Raw genomic sequence first — 22,567 nt, 5'->3', positions numbered from 1 at the left:
CGTTGACAGCCGTGTCTTTGCTGTTATCGTCGTTGTTTTGACGCTTGTGTCTGCTGCGTCCGGGATTGCTATTGCTATCTCTAGCTTCAGAAGTTACAGGTTTACTTGAGGTGTTGTTGCTACGAGCTAGCCAGATGTCCTTGCCCACACAAAAGCGGGTCATAAGCGTTGTAAGGACTGCCATGGACTTCGACTTCTCTTGGCCGAGGTGTCGGGCGAGCCATTCATCACGGATGTTATGCTTAAAGGCCGCTAGGGCTTCGGCATCCGGGCAGTCGATGATCTGGTTCTTTTTAGTTAGGAACCGGGTCCAGAATTTCCTGGCCGACTCTCCGGGCTGTTGGATTATATGACTTAAGTCATCGGCATCCAGAGGTCGGACATAGGTGCCTTGGAAGTTATTGAGGAATGCGCCTTCTAGGTTCTCCCAACTGCCGATAGTGTTTTCGGGTAGACTGTTCAACCAGTGCCGAGCTGGTCCCTTGAGTTTTAGTGGGAGGTATTTGATGGCATGGAGATCATCACTGCGGGCCATATGTATGTGGAGTAGGAAGTCCTCAATCCGTACTGTGGAATCTGTTGTCCCATCATATGATTCAATGTTTACGGGTTTAAACCCTTCTGGGAATTCATGTCCCATTACTTTATCAGTGAAGCATAGGGGGGGGGGGTGCGGCGCCTCTATGTCGGGCTACGTCGCGATGCGGCTCGGATGGAGCTGGTCTGTGGTATTCGGCTCAGAGAGGTTTGTATTTGTTGTTGTGCGTTGGTGCGCACCCCCGCGATCCATAGATCGATCTGGCCTGTCCTGCTTTGTTTTCCAAGTCGTATCACAGGTCATGTGTGTATCCCCGAGCTGTTGTGTTTCTGTTTGTTCGGCGACGTGGTGCGGGCTGGTGTTCGGGCTGAGTTGCCATTTTGTCTCGGCCGCGAGGTGGTCGGTCAGCCGCATTATGCGCTGGTAGTGCTAGCTCCAGTGCCTTGTCGTTGAATTGAGGTAGCAATTTGCGCTTCGGGTAATTTTTGGTTGGGCGTTCGAGTCCATATTCCTCGGCTGCCAGGACCTTAGTCCATCTATCAGTGAGCAGATCTTGATCAGCTTGAAGCTGCTGCCGCTTCTTCTTCAGGCTCTTTGCAGTGGCTATAAGCCGACGCTTAAAGCGCTCCTGCTCAATGGGATCCTCAGGCACGATAAATTCTTCATTGCCGAGGCTCACCTCATCCTCGGAGAGAGGCATGTAATTACTGTCCTCCGAGTCTTCATTAATGGCCTGTTCGTCAGGGCTGGCTCGCCCGTCTTCCCGTTCGGCCTATTCAAAGATTGGCTGGGCGGGGTCGTCGTTGTCTTCGGCATCGTCCGGAGTGCTGTTGTCTCTTGTGCCGGTATCATTGTTTTTACCATGGTGTGGTTTAGAGCGGCGCCGCTGACGTCAGCGCTTCGACTGCTTCTCGGGAGGTTTATCCTCGGCCTGATCCTTTTTATCCTCACCATTGTTTTCTTTGGGTGTATCCACCATGTATATGTCGTATGAGGAGGTGGCAGTCCAGTGCCCTGTGGGCGGTGGCTCCTGTTCTTCTCCTACATCGTCGTCCATACCGTCAATGTCTTCGGAGTCGAAATCAAGCATGTCAGTCAAGTTGTCGAAAGTGGCTATCAAGTGGGTGGTGGATGGGTAACGAAATTCTTTGTCGTCCGCTCCCCCATGCAAGCCGGACATAGTTCAGCCCTGAATCTCCTGACAAGGAGAGAGATTTCAATGAGTTTAACACGTCGCCTAGAGGTGAGTGTTGGAAGATGTTCGCGGAGCTGAACTCCAAGATCGGCGCCCAGCCGGATTCGATGGGCATGGATATACGCGGTTCGGAAGTTCTGATGACACTGGCCTCATTGGAGGTCAGATCTGTGTTCGGCTCTAGCGTCGTTGAGTATGCGGTCTCCGTGGCGGGGTTAAGCCTCCTGCCTTCGAAATGCGCAATCTGCCCTGGATCTAAGGCCAGGACAGTTACAGGTGCTACCTCCTACACGCAGTCCGACGACAGATTTAAGTCATGTTCATCGTGGCGGCAGGGTGCGGCTGTCATGGGCTCGAATCCGTCAAAGATCAAGTCTCCGCGGATGTCGGCGGTGTAGTTCAAGTTTCCAAACCTGACCTGATGGCTAGGGGCGTAGCTGTCGATCTGCTCCAGATGGCCAAGCGAGTTGGCCCACAGTGCGAAGCCGCCGAATACGAAGATCTGTCTGGGGAGAAAATCTCACCCTGGACTATGTTGTTGTAGATGATTGAAGGAGCCATCGAGCCTTATGGTGACGACGCATTGGAACTCTCAATGAAAGCACCAATGTCGGTGTCAAAACCGGCGGATCTCGGGTAGGGGGTCCTGAACTATGCGTCTAAGGCTAATGGTAATAGGAGGCGGGGGACACAATGTTTACCCAGTTCGGGCCCTCTCTATGGAGGTAATACCCTACTTCCTACTTGATTGATCTTGATGATATGAGTATTACAAGAGTTGATCTACCACGAGATCGTAGAGGCTAAACCCTAGAAGCTAGCCTATGATTATGATTATATTGGTCCTACGGACTAAACCCTCCGGTTTATATAGACACCGGAGGGGGCTAGGGTTACACAGAGTTGGTTACAAAGAAAGGAATCTTCATATCCGAATCGCCAAGCTTGCCTTCCACGCAAAGGATAGTCCCATCCGGACACGAGACGAAGTTTTCTATCTTGTATCTTCATATCCCAACAGTCCGGCATATGCATATAGTCCGGCTGTCCGAGGACCCCTTAATCCAGGACTCCCTCAGGGGGAACACAATTAAATAATAAAGCAATCAAAGCAACACAAAGCATAGCATGGCAATACGTGGTGCTAGGGGTGGACTAACGACATGCTACACATTGCAGACGCAGAGGGAAAACATCCAGGAATGTTTTCACAGCGTTTGGCATTTTTTGGACTGATGAATCAGAGAGGACGGATCCATGTTATCTATGCTAGGGGCATCTGATAGATGAACGGATGGCATATTCGGATTCGTCATATATTTCTGATCGACTTTCATGTAGAAAGTTTTTCGATCCGAGCTATGGTTTAATTTATATGATTGCTGAAGTTTAAATCAATATTCTAAAAATTCATGGATTTAATATTAGTTTGAAATAAACAGAAATTCCTAAGTGTACCCACTGGATTAACCAGCGAGTGTATGACAGGTGGGGTCTAGGGCCCAGTCAACTAGTCCAGTCAGTGTTGACTAGGTCAATGTTGACCGGTCAACAGGGTCATGGGGCCCACATGTCATTCCCTTAGACATTTATTTTCAATTTGTTCTTCTGTAAACTAAAAGCGGGTCCACTTGTTAGTGGTACATATACTAATTAACAACTAACTTATCTCTAACTAATCTAACATGGTTGGCCCCTAATACAGAGAGCCAGCCAGCCTCTGGTTCTGTACACGGGCGCACACGGGCTCAAGGCGCCGGCGGCCAGCGATGGGGAGCACTGGCGGGAGCAGGGAAGTAGCCAGGCAGCAGCACCAGTCAGCGGCGGAGGCAGCATGGCAGCAGCCACGACAGCTAGAGGAAGGGGCGGCAAGCGCCGTCCGGCACGGGGCGTGCTGGGCAGGGGGACACGGGCACCCGTAGGCGGCAGGGGGTTGCGGCAGGAGCCAGCGCACGGCTGGCGAAGGCGGGAGAGGGTGCTACAGGTGTGCTGGGCTAAGTGGGCGGACGAGCGCGTGGCCAGAAGTGGCGTGTCCTGGCACTGGTGGCTACTGCTGGGCGCAGACGGCTGCGCGGGCATGCGGAAGGGCGCCGGTGGTCGCGCGGGGCAAGCAGGGTGAGCCGCGGTGGCTGAGGAGAGGGGGAGAAAGGGGGCACGGGTGGAGGCTCACCCTGGGGAGGCCGTGGACGAGCTCGGCGAGGCCGGGAGGCGCCAGTGGTGGAGATCGACGGCGATGGCCACGACGGTCATGGGTGAAGAAAAAGACGTGGGTGTTGTCCGTGTGGTTCCCCGGGCTCGATCCGGTGGTGGAGACGATGAAGCAGATGACGGAGAACCTCATGGACATGGCGATGCAGCGATGGGGAGTCGGTGGCCGTGGGATCGACGAAGGCACGACGATGACATCTCGGGCATGAGGTTCAGAGGAGAAACGCAAGTGGGAGAGGGGAATTTCGGGGGCTAGGGTTTGTCAACGAAATCGGGGGAACATTTAGGATGAATGACACGAGGCAATCTGGGCATGGACAGCGTGTGTGCACCATGGCGCCTCTGCCTCTGCCTTCCTACTGTACGTGAAGAAGGAGAGGCCCTTGACTGGGCTGAGCCGCGCTATACCTATGGGCTGCATGTGAGCAGTGTTGTCTCTGGCTTTTTCTTTTCCTTTTCTGTTAAAGCTTTTAGCTCTTGTTTTAGATTTATTTGAGGTACCAAATGAGTTTGTTTACTTGTGAAAAATTGCACGTAAATCAATGGAAATATTAAATGGCACAAGAAGTTTGGGGCCAAAAAGGAATTGTCTAAACATTTTTAGAAATTGAGAAGGACAGTTTAATTGATGCTGGACCACTAAATTAAGTCTCGAGGATTAATTGGTGGGTCAAATAATGTTGGCATTAATATGACAATGATTAGGGGAATTTATAGAATATTTTGAACATTTTATTCTTTCTCTTAGAAGAAATAAATTATTTGACTTTATATTCAATTATAAAATGGCTTTGATTTTTGTCAAGTGGAAATTTGGTTTAGCTAATTGTGATGACATGGCACCATTAGCATGGGTTTACTATAGAATGAATACCGGGGTGTTACATTATGCAACCCTTGGATACCGGAGGAATACCTTGTGTGCTATCAAACGTCACAACATAACTGGGTGATTATAAAGATGCTCTATAGGTATCTCCGAAGGTATTTGTTGGGTTGGCATAGATCAAGATTAGGATTTGTCACTCCGAGTATCGGAGAGGTATCTCTAGGCCCTCTCGGTAATACACATCATAAGAAGCCTTGCAAGCAAAGTGACTAATGAGTTAGTTATGGTATGATGTATTACGGAACGAGTAAAGAGACTTGCCGGTAATGAGATTGAACTAGGTCTGAAGATACCAACGATCGAATCTTAGGCAAGTAAACATACCGATGACAAAGGGAATAACATATGTTGTCATTACGGTTCGACCAATAAAGATCTTCATAGAATGTGTGAGAGACAATATGAGCATCCAGGTTCCACTATTGGTTATTGAACGAAGAGGTGTCTCAGTCATGTCTACATAGTTCTCGAACCCATAGGGTCCACACGCTTAACGTTCGATGATGATATTGTATTATATGAGTTATGTGATTTGGTGACCGAATGTTGTTCGGAGACCCGGATGAGATCACAGACATGACGAGAAGTCTGGAAATGGTCGAGAAGTAAATATTGATATATAGGATGATAGTATTCGGACATCAGAAGTGTTCCGGAGGGTACCGGGTACATATCGGGTCACCACAAAGGAGTTCCGGGCAACCCCGACAAAGATATGGTCTTAATGGGCCGAGGGAGGGACAGACCAGCCCACAAGGGGCTGGTGCGCCCCTTACCCTGGTCGCAGGCCCTAGAGGAAGGAAAGGAGGGGGCACCACCTCCTCCTGCCTTTTGCCCTTGGTGGGAGAAAGGAAAAAGGGGGCGCCACCTCCTCCTTCCTTCCCCTCATCGCCAAAAGAAGGAAAGGGGGGCGCCGGCCTAGGGCAGGAGCCCAAGTAGGATCCCTCCTACTTGGGGCGCCTCTAGGGCTGCTTCTCCCTCCCTCCCACCTATATATACATGGGGGGCGCCACATATGGCCAAGACATTATCTTAGCCGTGTGCGGAGCCCCCCTCCACAATTTATGCCTCCGGTCATATCTTTGTAGTGCTTAGGTGAAGCCCTGCAAGGATCACTTCACCATCACCGGCACCATGCTGTTGTGTTGACGGAACTCATCTACTTCCTCGACACTTTGCTGGATCAAAAGTTCGAGGGACGTCATCAAGCTGAACGTGTGCAGAACTCGGAGGTGCCCTATGTTCGGTGCTTGATTGGTCAGAACAAGAAGAAGTTCGACTACATCAACTGCGTTGTCAAACGCCTCTGCTTTCGGTCTACGAGGGTACATAGACATACTGTCCCCCTCTTGTTGCTATGCATATCCTAGATAGATCGTGCGTGAGCGTAGGATTTTTTTTGAAATTGCATGCTACGCTCTCCAACAGGCAAGGGCTAGACACCAGGGTTCATGGCGTCTACCCCTCGGTTAGACGCTGGAGTCCGTGGCGTCTACATAAACGTCGGGAACTGTGGCGTTTAGCCCTAGAGCTCGAGAGGGACTCTTCCTTGCGTTCCAAACCGATTTTGGGGAGACCCTCTCGCCCAAGTAACGACCCGAGGGCTCAACATATAAATAGAGGAGCAGGGATAGCCCCTAGAACACACCACAATTCACCAAACTGTTGATGGCGCCCCTGTTCCTCTAGTTCATCCTTTGCTCTAAATCTGTTGTGCTTGGCGAAGCTTGTGGAAATAGTTTCACCACCGGCGTTACCACGCGATCATGCTACCGAAACTCATCTACCTACTACTTCGCCCCTCTTGCTTGATCAAGAAGGCGAGAACGTCATCGAGCTGAACATGTGCTGAAGCGGAGGTGTCGTATGTTCGGTGCTTGATCGAAACGGATTGTGAAGGTGTACGACTACACAAACCGCGTTGATAAACTCTTTTGCTTAGCAATCTACAAGGGTATGTAGATGGTCTCCCCTCTCGTATCTATGCATCTCCATGGATAAATCTTGTGTGTGCGTAGGATTTTTTTGTTTTCCATGCAACATTCCCCAATAGTTAGCAGCGCTAGCTCTCTTCAAGGAGACCATCGACCGAACCCCGCTTCTCCCCATATTCTTTTCTTTTCCATTTTAAGTGTGTGAACATGGGTCGGCCCGATTACTTAACGCCCTTCGGCGAGAATTCACGCACGACTCGCTTAATGTGAGAAATAGTCCCCCCCCCGCCGCCCGAGAACTAGGGGCGGACAACTATCGGACCAGCCCATTATCATAATCGCTTAGGATGTGTTTGGTTGCCTACATCAGGCCCAATCAGGCCTGCAAAAAAAACCGAGCTATTTGGTTTTGTGGGTTCACTTCTGAGCCTGCGTAGCACGAAACTCAAAGCACATCTTAATTTGTCTTGCCGAGAACGCTCAGATCGACAGTTTTCAATGAGACATGCCGAGCTAAGCCACAACAAGCACAGATGGGTGGGTCCCTTGCACGAGAGGAGGCTAGAGGGGATGCAAGCACGTACAGAACCTGTATGTATTATCTTCTTCTACCTCCACTAAGCTCATGCTTAATCTCATTTCTTCCTTCTCCCTTCTAATCTACACAACCATGTTTTCATTCCAGATAAGCTCTACATGAAAAAGATGCACGTTGATATTACGGTTCCATTTTTGTGACCGGTTCAGAGTTTCATCGACCTTAAATGTTCAAGTTTATGTTCGCATTTAGAGTTATTTTTGGACGAATTTTGTCAAATTCGTCACGCACAATCGATGATTCAAAATTTCCTTTGACCAGTAGCCTAATCTCGCAGTTCCACATGACATACGTGTTGCAAACTTTCTGTTTCGACAATCATAAACGAGAAAATTTACAGCTTCCTCATGATTGTACATATGCATGTGTGTGTTGTGATTTAAGACACTGCTTAATCATTCCTCTAGGCCGGCATGGTTTTTCTCGATCTCCTCTCTCGCGTCTTGCTGTAGTGGCGTCATCATCATTGTCGTTCATCTCGGCCTTCTCCCCATGATCATATAGCATTAACGCCGCCATGGGGCGCACAATGTATTTCTTCTCCTTTTTCCTCTGCCTCGGAGGACTCTATTCGTCCCTCTCGATGCATGTGTCATTCCTCTTAACCTCCTTGCCTACATCCTACTAAACTGGAGTCGTTTTCGGCGTCGGTCATCTCAGCCTCCTCTCTCTTGTCCTACTTCATAGACGCTTCCATGGCGCGAGCACTGCAGTTCTCCTCCTCTGTCCACTGTCTTTGTGCGGACTTTCACTGCAGACGAGGCTAGCAACTAGTTTGCCACGCCGCTGACTGGGTCGCTCGCACACGACTCTGTGCTCGTCGTGTTGGACGTGGCACCACGACCACAGTCCAGCGCAGTCGCTATGGTCCGATATGAACTACATTTCTCCTCCCCCGCCTTCTCCCTCGATACTCCTCTACACAGACTTTCTCTATGGCGGCGATGTTAACAACTTGTTCTCCGCGGCACTGGATGGAAACTCGCCTGAGATTCCGTGCTCGTCGTGTCGGACATGGCGTCGTGGTCACTGTCCACCGCAGTTGCGAGGCATAGTGTAATTGTGTGTGTTAAGTGTCAATGTTAGATCTTAATCATATCCCACATACGCAACCAAACACAGTGTAGTTGCGTGAGCCGAGACAATACGGGCAACCAAATGCTATGCAAAAATTGCTCCCCTAATGCAAGGCATATGTTGTACCTCAGCTAGGCTTCGTTGAGTCATGCTCCACGGGCCAGAATCACTCAGGAAGGCTACCAAACACACCCTTACTACTGCTGCGATGTCGTTGTAGATTCTTTCACTCTACTTTTTTTTGCCTTTTCATTTTCTATTGCTCTTTCTTTGGTTTATCTTTGTTTCTACATCGGTTTCTTTTAGTTTGTTTTTTATTAGATATCCTTTTTTTCACTGGTTTTCTCTTTCCGTCTTCGTATACTTTGGTTCTCATTTGTTTCATTCTTGATTTTCTTCGAATTCTCAGTTTTCTTTTCTTTTTTTGTTTCTTTATCAATTTTTATAGTCTTTTAATACATGTCTACTATTTCTCAATATACAATGTACATATTCACTGCACATGAGAAATATTGTTTAATACATGTTGGGCATTTTTTTAAACACTTGATGTACAATTCTTAAAGATACATGTTGAAAGGATCGATATGGTTGACTAGAGAGTTGGGTGAATAGGCAACTAACAATATTTAGCTTTTCTTCACAAATTAGTTTTAGCAACAAATAGGTTGTCTAGATGTGAAACTAGGTGAACAACAATAAGTGCAAGCAAAAGATACAACACAACAATAGCTTGCACAAAGTAAAGGTAAGATATAACCACAAGTGGAGCCGGTGGAGATGAGGATGTGTTACTGAAGTTCCTTCCCTTTTAGGGGAAGTGCGTCTTCGTTGGAGCGGCGTGGAGGCACAATGCTCCCCAATAATCCACTATGGCCACCGTATTCTCCTCACGCCCTCACACAATGTGAGATGTCGTGAATCCACTAGCGGTGCCCTAAAAGGCGATGGTCGAACCTTTACAAACAAGGTTGGGGAAATCCCCACAACTTGATTGGAGGATCCCAACAACATCACGGAGCTTCACCACAATGGAATGTGGCTCCGAGGTGACCTCAACCGTCTAGGGTGGTCAAACACCCAAGAGTAACAAGATCTGCAATGGATTAGTGGGGGAGTCAAATTTCTCTTGGTGGAAGTGTAGATCCGAGCCTTCTCAACCAATCCCTAGAAAATCAACAAGTTTGATTGGCTAGGGAGAGAAATTGGGCGAAAATAAGCTTTTGGAGCAACAATGGAGTTTGGGGGAGGAAGAGGTGGTTCTTCTTGAGGAAGAAGACCCCCTTTTATAGTGGGGGACAAATCCGACTGTTATGCACCTCCCAACCCGTAAGCAAGCAGTGATAGTGTCCTGGACTAGGGGGTATTCACCACATCGTCTCCCGACCAGGTGGATCGGGCCGAGGACCCCCATGGCAGTTCACTCATGGGCCACTTCGGGCAGCCCATGCCGCATACAAGGAGTATTCCACAAGACTTGGTGATCAAGACAAGGACTCCTCTCCACCAACGTATTCGGCTAGGACTCTTGCTATCCTAGGTCTCTGGTGCATTTTATAAGTCAAGGCCAGGCTAGTCGATAGATCATTATGACAATCATATACAATCTAGACTTCTAGGGTTTAGCCATTACGATCTCCTGGTAGATCAAATCTTGTAATACTCATATTCATCAAGATCAATCAAGAAGGAAGTAGGGTATTACCTCCGTAGTGAGGGCCCGAACCTGGGTAAACATCATGTCCCCTGTCTCCTGTTGCCATCGACCTTAGACGCACAGTTCAGGACCCCCAACCCGAGATCCGTCGGTTTTGACACCGACATTGGTGCTTTCGTTGAGAGTTCTGCTGTGTGATCGGCAAAGGATCAATGGCTCAACTGCAGATCAACTGCGATGTCAGCTTCTTCGATGCTGGCTCGACTGGTCACCTTGGCTTGACCGAGGACTGCGCCCTACCTCCGATCGTCATGTTCGGATGAGGGCCTTCATCAACATCAACCCCGATCTCTATCATGATCATGGAGGAATTATCCTCGGAGCTCAACATCAACATTGCCCTTGGGTGACCGTGCTTTTTTTCCGGATAGTGAACTTGTATCCGCTGCCACCACCTCCTCAAGCATCGCTTTGACGATTCCTTTGGTGGAATTGTGCGGAATTAAGTCTACAATGACCATGCAAAATTTTGTCGAGTTCCGATGGAGAAATCTCTGATGATCTACGATATACCGGAGCCCTGTCCAATCTAGACGGGAATCTTGGGAGTCACTTTTGGGAGTCACTTTTCTTCGGACTGCTACAACAAATAAACCAGGTGCTATTAATCCTAGCAATTTTTTCTTGTTGGGTTTTTTTTCTTAAGGAATTATTACTCTGCTTTGTTCCATCATCTGTACACAGGTCTATCAAATGGCGGCCACATTAACGATGGTCGCGTGGTGGTTCGGTCAGTTTCCATACATAGTTTGGCGAACGCCGCATCCGGAACTCGGACCGACCTATGGATTCAGGCTTTGCCACGCCTTTACTGCATCACGCCGATGCCCTACATCAACATTGACTTCGACGCCAGGCCACATATTTTTAAATAAATTATCTTGCTTAAATTAATTACACAAGGATTTTTATATATTTATATTATTATTGTTGGCCTGCATTATTTAACATGTGCAGGTAATCGACTTCGATTGCGTCATGTGATCGCTTCGGCAAGCCGACGCCGTCATCCCAATCGGCATAAATCGGCTTGCGTGATCACTTTGTTGGTCGAATTGCCATACCGACATGCTCGGTTGCCTTGGGGACTTCGGCATCGCTGAGAGAGCTCTACCTCATCAAGTGTTCGGCACACGGGCCATATTTCTTTTATTACTCACTTTGCATAAATTATTAATTATGCAACGATTTTTATTTTTTTATTATTATCATTACTATTATCTTCGGTTTGCACTATTTTCTGTGCACATGTAAATGATCCGGGTCGGGTAGTGTTGTCTCCTTGGCTTACCGACCTGCTCCGTCACCTCGGCTAGACCGGGGGCTTCGTCATCACTTCATTAACCCACGTCGGGGACTTCGGCATCACTCTGCCGGCCTGCATTGGCCGAGCCGTGTCACTACCTCGGAGTGTCGAACTCCTTGCTTGGACACCTCGGGCTTGGAGGTTGGGACCTTGGCCATGCCAAGGACTGCGAACCTTGTCGGATCTGTCACAGATCAATGGGCATCTTCATCCCGCCACAAGCCTGAATAGCGTCATCAACACCGAGCACATTAACCAGCTAAGTCGCTTTCATGCTCAAAAACTCTCAATTTTAAATTTTGTTCGGTTCGACCAAGCAGTATACTTTTTGGCAAAAAGTTGTTTGTGACAAAATTCCTTGTCAAAACTTTGTTTGTGACACAAAATTCAAATACCCCATTTATTTGGGGGCTTCTTTTATGAAGCTTTTCCTCTTGCATATGATTATACTTGTATGGCTTTGTTCCTTGTTCATGTATTATGCCACAATATGCACCATCTTGACTTAAGTGTTTCACAAGCTGGGTTGCCTTGCTCCTGTGTTTACCCCTACATTCCCGATTGTTTGTCTAGGGAGTAAATGGAGCACCTCTGCGATTGTCACGATCGGGTCATCTGAGCTCGGACCTCAGACTGGGTGAAGCCAAAAGCTAGCGCTCTTATTGTTTTCAATCATGGTCGGCACACAACGGAACTCATGAGTACAAAAAATCTATTGCACAAGTCTCATAGTAACAATGAGCAACTGAAGAAAGGTATCAGTGGGGGTACTATTTTCTTTGAAGATGCTTCTTACACTTCGCCAGTAAGATAGCATAAGTTCCCTAAGCGCGCTTTGTCTGTTACAGCCTTATGGCCTGATTGCCTGGTTATCGGAAACACCGTCGATATTCTCGACAGGTGGAGTACATAACACTTTTCGGCCCTTGACCGAAGAGGTAGAAGCCGATGGTCGGTTAAGACGCATTTAAAGTTCGGGTGAACACAGATATGATATAAGTACTTCGGTACATACAAATCATTATACATAAAATTCTTTTACCCAAGTCACTTGGGGGCTCTTAAAATTTATATGAGCTGTTTTATAGTAAATGTGTATTCTTCTTGGTTGTTGCAAAGTCTTTTTCTACCGCTCCTTTTTCGACTCGAGTGTATGGTCAATAGCCGGATAGCCTGTCTTCTCTCTAAAAGCCACTCAAGTTTAGTTCGCTAAACTGGCCTCGGAGAAGTACTCCGGCTTCAGGATAAGGAGCTTGAAGCCGTAGGCTGACCCGCTTGAAGTCTTGAGATCGGATGTGTCATGTTAAAGCACGACAGAAGCACAATTTTTTAAGACCAATTTCAGATTGGCACCAAAAAGTTGATCTAGTTCGGACGTCAGATTTTTACTGAAGTTTTTGTTTTTGCAAGCCTATGGCACTTTTAAACTATTTGTATGTTTCCAGCATAAGTCTTGCAGTGCAACGCCGGACACCTTTAGAGATTCGGCAAAAACATTATCGGATATTGCTATATATGCATAGGTTTCGAATTGTGTCTTTGGTTAATAGTTGGGTTGCCCGGCTCCTGTGCTTGCCTCCTACGTTCCGCTTTGTTCGGCTAGGTGCACAAAGGGAGAACCACTGCGATTGTGCTTCTAGCTAGCATGGTTAAGCGCCTCAGTGGAGAAAGCCGAAAACTGACTATCACAATAAGCGTAAACTGGTCAGCGCTCCGATGAATGTATTAAACTATAAGATCGAAAGAGGTCACCCCGTGTTAAATGATGACATTCATAACATTGGTTAAAGTGTTTACGGCTTGACCTCGATTATCGTCGAACACTAACCGGGGGCTAGTTACTGGCCTCCCAACTTTAAGCTCCTATGACTAAGTGAAAGTTATAAAGCCCGCATATCTAATTGCCTCATTTCCGCTAACACAACTGCCTTCGGGCACCGAGACGTTAGCTAAGGGTTGTTTTGTTATTGCAAAAACACCCTGCATAGCATCTACAAGGGGGTGGAAGCCGATGATGGGCCACATTCAAATGATAAACGGTCGCAACAGAGTCAAAATAAACATATCATCGGCGTTTGTATTTAATATACAAGAGTTGCCTTCCATAATCATCGTTATAAAGCCATAAATATGCATCAATTTGACTTAAGATTTTGGCCAAGCTGGGTTGCCTGGCTCCTGTGCTTACCAATACATTTCCGATTGTTCGGCTAGGCGGTAAAGGGAGCACCTATGTGATTGTTACTAACGGGTCATCCGAGTTAGTACCTCAGACTGGGTGAACCCGAAAGCTAGCAATCTTAAAGGATCACATTGGTCGGCAATGACGAAAGTGAAAATTTTGATTCATTAATACCATAGAGTTCGGGAACTTTCCCCAAACTAAATCCTCAATATTTTCCTCCCACATTGATCGGATCAGAGGTGAGATTTCATGATCATGATAAGCATGACGACCTAAAGAAAGGAACCGATTGCGGTACTATTTTCTTTGGAAGATGTTTCTTACGTTAAAACATAATATAACATATCTCTCCGTGTACCTTTGTTTATAAAACCGTATGGCCGGATTGCCTTGTTTTCCATAAATCTTTGCCCTTATAACGGCTTTATAAAGTAGGAAAACACTCCTCGGCTACTGGCCAAAGAGGTTGAAGCCGATGGTCGGTCAACAAAGTTTTGTACAATATGGATTCGAGCATTAATGATGTAGAGTACTTGGATACATAGAATCATTACACATAATTTGTGATTTTACTATGGATATCGATCCTTAATTCGGCCACCCGTGCCCGCATTAAGGCTCGGGGGCTATTGGGCTTCGGGCTTGTTATTTACAAATATTAAAGGGGCACATTGATCCCCTGATCTGGTGTTGCCACCCGACCAGTGTCTCAGGGGCTACTGCGTTGCCTGTTCAATGCAGAAAATTAAAAGTGCTTAGTGTTTGTCTTGACCGAACTATGGGCAAACACGTCTTTGGACAACAATAGGTACCATCTGGACCTACCTGGTGTCAAGCTAATATATTGCGGCGACTTCTCAAGACCCTCTCTCAAGGGCCCATTCGCTGATCATTACACTGTGTTTCTATTCCTACGTATGCTGCTGAGCTAGGAGTTGATCCTCAGGCCGATTTTGCGCATCGACCTGAGTCTCAGGGGCTACTAGGATCAGCGGTTTCATGTTTTCCTTTAGGTGCATCTCGGATTTTAGACTGACTGACACCTTGAGGGCTACTGGATGTACATATACTGGCTATTTATCTCGACAGAGAATAAATTGCACCAGTCAAAAATATTCACAAAAAATCAGCCCGCGGTCGGGGTGGTGCACCACCTCGGAAGCTGTCCGGCATAAAGCTCAGGTGCCAGTGGCTTGCTCCATAGAGGGCATTTCCGGCATTAAGCTCGGCTGAATTCGTTCAATCTTTTAAAAGACCGAGGTAGTTTACAACACCTAGGACGCTGACCATCGTTGGAGCTCGAAAGTGGTCTGGCATAAAGCCCGGATTCGAATGGCTCGTTCCATAGAGAACTTTTCAGCGTTAAACTCGGATAACCTCCTTCAAACTTTTTCAAGCCAAAGTGATCTATGACACCTCAGACATAGTCCGGCATTGGAGCTCGGATATAGTCCGGCGTTGGTGCTTGGCTGCAAAAGATATCTCGAATGCAATCCGGCATTGGAGCTCGGATGCAAGAGGACATCGCCGCACGGGAACAACTTCAAACCCAAGGTGTGGCGTAAAAAATAATCCTAAGGCATTGATAAAGGCCGAGAACTTAAAGGGGCTCCTCGGATACCCGATGTGTAAACCCTTCGGATTCATTTCGGCGATCCTCAAGATCGAAGACGAGAAGATTTGTTGAACCAGTTTTCAAGACCGACAATCGAAGATGAAGAACAGTTCGGAAGGATCGAGGAGCGTCCCCAACTTGAAGACCGGTTCAAGGGGCTACTGACGGTGTCCTAGACTAGGGGGTACTCACCACATCGTCTCCCGACTAGGTGGATCGGGTCGAGGACCCCCATGGCGGTTCACTCATGGGCCACTTCGGGCAGCCCATGTCGCATACAAGGAGTATTACACAAGACTTGGTGATCAAGAAAAGGACTCCTCTCCACCAACGTATTCAGCTAGGACTCTTGTTATCCTAGGCCTCTAGTGCATTTTATAAGCCAAGGCCAGGCTAGTTGATAGATCATTATGACAATCATACAAGCTAGACTTCTAGGGTTTAGCCATTACGATCTCGTGGTAGAACAGCTCTTGTAATACTCATATTCATCAAGATCAATCAAGCAGGAAGTAGGGTATTACCTCTGTAGTGAGGGCCCGAACCTGGGTAAACATCGTGTCCCCTGTCTCCTATCACCATCGACCTTAGACGCATAGTTCGTGACCCCCTACCTGAGATCCGCTGCTTTTGATACCGACAAGCGGTACTACCGCTCTGGGAGCGGTACAACCGTTCCTTGTAGGCTGAACAGGTGAATAGAAGGGCAGGGAAGAAAATAGAGGAATAGGCGGTGGTAGCCTTTGTAGTAGGGGCAGTACTACCGCCTATCGGTGGTACTACCACTGTTACAACCGCCAGTTTTCTAGGGCGAACAAGTAGCACGGTAGAGACCTTGAGGCACTATTGTAAAACTTGACACGAAAAAGTTGAGGCCCCAGCTCCGAGCGGTAGTGCGAGCAAAGGTAACAGCAGTACTACCGCTTGTAGCTCTTCTCCCATTCTTCGGCACAAACCAAGGACAATCCAGTGAGGTGGAAAGAGGTAAAGGGTGCAATATGAGTGTGTACATGTTGATTCCACCTGAACCTTTCCGAAGCGGACCCCCTCTTGATAGTACGGTTTTCCCTACGACTCAAATCCACCAGAAAAGAAACAAGGGAAAGAAAAACCGTCTCCAGTTGATACTCCGAGGGGCACGAATCGTCTTGTCCAAGTGCTTGAAAGCATGAAATACTCAATGCACACGATTAGTCCACAAACACATTGTCATCAATGACCAAAACCACTTAGGGTGAAATATGCTCTAACAATCTCCCCCTTTTTGCTAGATTGATGACAACACGGGATTTTCACAAAGGAATACCAAAAAGATATGCAACCCCACAATCTACAAAATATAGACAACCCCCTAGATGTGTGCACTATTTTAGATATGCTTTTGGAATGCAAAATACATACATATAGGATCCACACTCCCCCTATATTTTATAGACCGAGCCATACTTGCATAAACATAGTATGATGAAAGAAGGTAAGTGATAATATGTGAGCATATAAGTAATAGCATAGGCAAGAGATGCATCTCACAGACAATCAATAACATAAAGTACTTGACATAATTAGATAGAGATAGGATAGCTCATATGTCTCACACCATATATGGTCTCGAACACACAGGACAACCACAAACCAAATAAAATGAAAGAGTTCGAGCGAGGAAAGCAACAACAAAAGAAACACATTCGACTCACAACACACTTCAAATCCCTAAACTCTCTCCCCCTTTGGCATCGATACACCAAAAGGGCAGAGAGGACATCTAAGAACGCCGGTGGTAGCAACACTCCAGGACATCACCAATCATGCTCCCCGTTAGACTCCCCTGCAGCAGGCGTAGGGCCTCCAGTGCCATCATCATAATCGGTCCACGGGCAGTGCACTCTGACCCAAGACTCCTCATCACTGACCTTCTCCTTAGAGCCATCTAAAATGTTGAGGCCAACCTGCCTCATAATGGCCTTGTCACGACAACAAGCCTTCTTTGCAGCAACATGAGCCTTATATTGTCCCTTGGCTTGAAGGTGAAACAACTTCATCATCTTCTGCTTGAGCTTCTTAGCCCAAGAGGGCTCCTCATACGGCTCATAGTCTGGCTCATCATCATCCTCAAACCTAACTGTGTCATGCTATTGTGGGGCAGGAGTTGTGGTTCCCCACTTCTCCTTCTGCCTCAGCTAAACAACATCATGAGACACAAGCTCTCCAGTGATAAGCTCCTCATCAGGAAATGTAGAGGCCTATGTCTCCTCAATGAGCCGCATCAGGTAGGGGCCATAAATGATGCACTTATGCTCCATGATCGCACAACAAAGTTCTAACCACATGACATGAGAAACATCCAACACCTCCTGTGAGCCCTGCTCCTTCTGGTAGAAGAGAAGGAGGTTCACCAGATAGGAGTGCACCATCTCCTGGTTGCCAATGCGAGGGAATAATGTGTTCCCGAAGGTCCGATGCATGATATCCATAAAGGACCCGAGCTATAGGAGACATGGCCGGTCTGAGACACCTTGCTGGTAGAGTAAGGCCACAAAGCCTCCTTATGAGTAGCAGCAGCCTCCTTGTGATGGCGAAACCCAATTGGGATTTGGGCGCCCTTATCATCATAAGACAAACTCTCCATGAAGTTCTTCCAAGGAGCAGACAGACGCCGACCATTGGTCATCCAAGAGAGAGTCCTCTCCACATCATGCCCAAAGTGCACTGTGGCATAGAACTGGGCCACAAGCTCCGCATCAAAGTCTTTGTTGGAAGAAATGTTCCTCTTGATATCAAGTTCTTCGCACCTCTACAAAGCGGCTCCAAAGTATGGAAAGTCCCTCTCCATGTGAGAGAGATCAACAGGCTTGACTTTCACAAACATATTCTTCTTTGCCTTCAACACATCATGGAAGATAGACTCTTGAAACCTGTTCCAAAACATGCAATGAACAAGCGCAGGATCTTGAGGCTCCCGGCATGGATTGCGCTTACGAGCTGTACTGAACTCTAGAGCAGACATATCATGAGCGCCCTTGGGCCCCTTGTTCTTGGTAGCAATCACCTTGACTCTCTGTCTTGGCAGATCATTGGAGCCACGCACGGGCGGGGTGCCACTCACTGGAATGGTGCCACTCACTGGAACATTAGTAGAACAGTAGCGCTTGGATCCTCAGGTACGAGTAGGATTCTTGTGGCGAGCTGGATTCCCAGAGCTACTACCACCTGGAACACACACACAAGAACACGAAAGAGGCAAATAGTATAAGTCAAGGAAAAAGAGAGACACAAGAGTGAAGGTGGAACGGGGAAAAGTTGAAGTTGGTAGCTCTACATGGTAGTACGACACCTCCCACCGGTAGTACCGCCCACAAGCGGTAGTACCGCTCTGGAGGAATGGTAATACCGCTCAAGGCGGATGTCAATGGATCTTACAACTTCCACAGAGAGATCTGGTAGTACCGGAGGTGCCAAATTCAAATTTTCGCGGTTAAACCTTCAATCTACCTACTCTAGTAGTCTTCTACGTCCTACTCATGCCCCGATTTAGCCAAAAATCGAAGAATGCGACGGATATTGCCCTAAAGCCTAGATCGAAAAACTAGAACCAAATAGGAGAAGAAAGGGGGCAATACTGGCATCCATGGCAAGAGGAGAGGGTGGGGATCGATCCCACTAGACAGAAAGCGGAAGACGGCTCGGAGGCAGGGGCCCGGCGGCGGCCCTCCACTGCTTGTTCATTGCCTGAGATAGAGAGAGAAGAGGAGTGAGTGAATGGGTATGGGGAGAGAAACCCCCCCTGCCCCGACTCATAACCCCCGCTCAAACTCACCGTGCGGTAGTACCATGGGACCGGACGGTAGTACCGCTAATAAGTGGTAGTACCGTGCAGGCTCAGCGGTACTACCATGCAGGCGAAAACAGGCAGGAGCGGAAAAGAAAAGGAAGGCTTATGCAAATGAGAAGACCAAGAAAACTAGAGACAAACAAGACAAGGAATAGAAACAACCGGAAGAGACACCCCAAGCACAAAAGCAAAGAAAAAGAGAGGTACACAAGAAGTGTCTCAAACACACAGAGACCTCAAGACCAGTAACAATCATTGATCATGAGGAGAGGGCAGTGGTCGAAGCCACCTATTTTGAGTTAATAGGTATGGCACCGCGAAGATTTCATTGGGCCCATGACCAAAACTCATCTTTGAAGCACAAGTACCATAAAAATGGCTAATGTGAAAGACTTGATCTATTTATGCATAATGGGGGGGGGGAGAGTTCATTGAGAGGACAACACTCCCCCTATGTCCATGCCTACATCTAGAACAAGATAGAATGATGAGTGTGGTGGGGTGTGCCTAGACTCAAGCCACATTGCTTGAATCAATGATATTTAGCTCATGCCTTAACTCAAGAAATCTTGCTTCATCTAGGGGCTTGGTGAAAATATCCGCTAGTTGCTCTTGAGTGTTGATGTAGATGATCTCAATATCTCCACGCTTGATGTGATCCCAAATGAAATGGTGACGAATCTCAATATGCTTTGTCTTGCTATGTTGCACCGGATTGTCACATAGAAGAGGCACTTTGTCACAAGTGACACCGTAATCCTTTAAAGTTTGCCTCATCCATAGCAATTGTGCACAACAACTTGCGGCAGCTACATACTCGGCCTCGGTGGAAGAGAGAGACACACATTTTTGCTTCTTCGAAGACCAACTCACCAAAGAGCGACCAAGGAATTGGCACCCTCCGGAAATTGACTTCCTTTCTACACAATCTCCCGCCCAATCCGAGTCCGAGTAACCCATGAGATCAAAGCTTGCTCCTTTGGGGTACCATAAGACAAAGTTTGGGGTATGAGCCAAATATCAAAAGATTCGGTTGACCACCATATAATGACTTTCCTTACGGCTTGAAATCGTGCACAAATTCCCACACTCAACATGATATCTGGTCTAGATGCACAAAGGTAAAGCAAGGATCCAATCATGGAGCGATATACCTTTTGATCCACTACTTTACCATTGGGATCACTGTCAAGCTTGCATTTGGTGGGCATGGGGAACTTGACGGGCTTGACATCATCTAGCTTGAATCTCTTGAGCATGTCTTGGGTATATTTGGCTTGGTTTATGAAAGTTCCTTCTCTTATTTGCTTGACTTCGAACCCAAGAAAGAACTTCAACTCTCCCATCATAGACATCTCAAACTTCTCGGTCATTAGCGCGGCAAACTCATCATTGAAAGAATTGTTAGGAGAACCAAATATAATATCATCAACATATAGTTGGCATATGAACAAATACCCTTTGACCCTCTTAGCAAAAAGTGTGGGATCAATTTTCCCAATTTCAAACCCACGATCTTGCAACAAACTCGGTAAGGTGCTCATGCCACGCACGTGGGGCTTGTTTAAGGCCATAGAGCGCCTTCTTGAATTTGTATACATGATTCGGGAGCTTGGGATCCTCGAATCCTAGAGGTTGTTTGACATATACCAACTCATTCAAAGGACTATTAATAAATTCACTTTTCACGTCCATTTGCTGCAACTTAAAATCATGATGAGATGCATATGCAAGCAACATGTGAATAGATTCAAGACGATCAATGAGGGAAAAGGTTTCACCGTAGTCAATACCCTTGACTTGGGAGTAGCCTTGTGCCACCAATATTGCCTTGTTTCGAACAACCACACCGTTCACATCTTGCTTGTTCTTGAAGATCCATCTGGTCCCAATGACATTGTATTCCTCCGTTGGCCTTGGCACCAATTCCCAAACTTGGTTGCGCTCGAAGTTGTTGAGTTCATCATGTATGGATTCAAGCCAATCCTCATCATTGAGCGCATGTACCTTTTGGGGTTCAACACACGAAACAAACGCATGATGCTCACAAAAGTATGACAATTGTTTACGAGTAGTTACCCCTTTTCTCAAGCTCCCAAGCACCTTATCCATGACATGTTGTTAACGTCGAGCTTGGAAGCCACCTTAGTGGCACGGCGCTCCAGAAGTTCCTTGAAGGGCATTCGAGGGTCATCTTGCTCATCTTGAGCACCGTCTTGAGTTTGGTCTTGATCTTGAGCTTGCTCTTGATCTTGAGCACCATCTTGAGCTTGCTCTTGATCTTGAGCGAGCTCGGAGGCATGAACTTGATCTTGGGCATCATTTGGTGCATCACCATCTCCACGGGGTTGATCTTGTCCTTGATCTTGCTCATAGGGTTGAGGGCCTTCACTTTGTTCTTCGGAAGCGTGTGGGTCTAGTGTAGGTGATGACTCCACTTGAGTAGAGCATTGTCCTTCTCCTTCAGCCACAAGGGGTTCCTCAATGGGGAGTATTTAACCACCCCATTCTTCTTATGGATTGGGGAGGAATTTCATCACCTACATCACAAAAGACCACTTTGCTCCACTTGGGAGCCGTTATTTTCATCAAACTCCATGTTACACGTCTCCTTAATGAGTCCGGTGGACTTGCTGAGGACACGGTAAGCATGAGAGTTTGTAGCATAACCAACAAAAATGCCCTCTTGAGATCTAGGTTCGAATTTAGGCAATCGAACACCTTTCTTGACAATTAAACACTTACAACCGAACACCCGGAAGTACTTGAGGTTGGGCTTGTTGCCGGTAAGTATCTCATATGGAGTCTTGTTCAAGCCTTTGCGGAGGTAGAACCTATTGGATGCATGCCATGCGGTGTTGATGGCTTCGGCCCAAAAGTTGTATGGAGATTTGAACTCTGCCATCATGGTCCTTGTCGCGTCCATCAATGTCCGATTCTTCCTCTCCGCCACACCATTTTGTTGAGGGGTATAGGGTGCGGCATATTGGTGTTTGATCCCCTCGTCACTAAGAAACTCATCCAAGGTGTAGTTTTTGAATTCAATGCCATTTTCACTTCTAATCATCAGAATCTTTGCTTCATGTTGACATTGAGCTTCATTTGAAAAGTTGATGACGGTTTGTTGAGTCTCACTCTTCCTTTGAAGAAGTATACCCATGTATATCTTGAGTAGTCATCCACAATTACCAAGCAATACTTTCTTCCACCAAGACTATCAAAGGATGGAGGACCAAAGAGATCCATGTGAAGGAGCTCCAAGGGCCTCTTCGAGTAGATGATAGCCGAGGGTCCATGAGCCGTTTCATGAAGCTTTCCTTTGATACAAGCACTGCAAGCACGGTCTTTGGCAAAACTCACATTTGTTAGTCCACGAACATGATCCCCTTTGAGGAGACTTTGCAAAGATCCCATGTTGACATGGGCTAGTCGGCGATGCCAAAGCCAACCCACATCAAGTTTAGCCATTAGGCAAG

The sequence above is a fragment of the Triticum dicoccoides genome, chromosome 1B, assembly GCF_002162155.2.
Source record: "Triticum dicoccoides isolate Atlit2015 ecotype Zavitan chromosome 1B, WEW_v2.0, whole genome shotgun sequence".
Lineage (NCBI taxonomy): Eukaryota > Viridiplantae > Streptophyta > Magnoliopsida > Poales > Poaceae > Triticum > Triticum dicoccoides.
Note: the sequence above shows the minus strand (reverse complement) of the source record.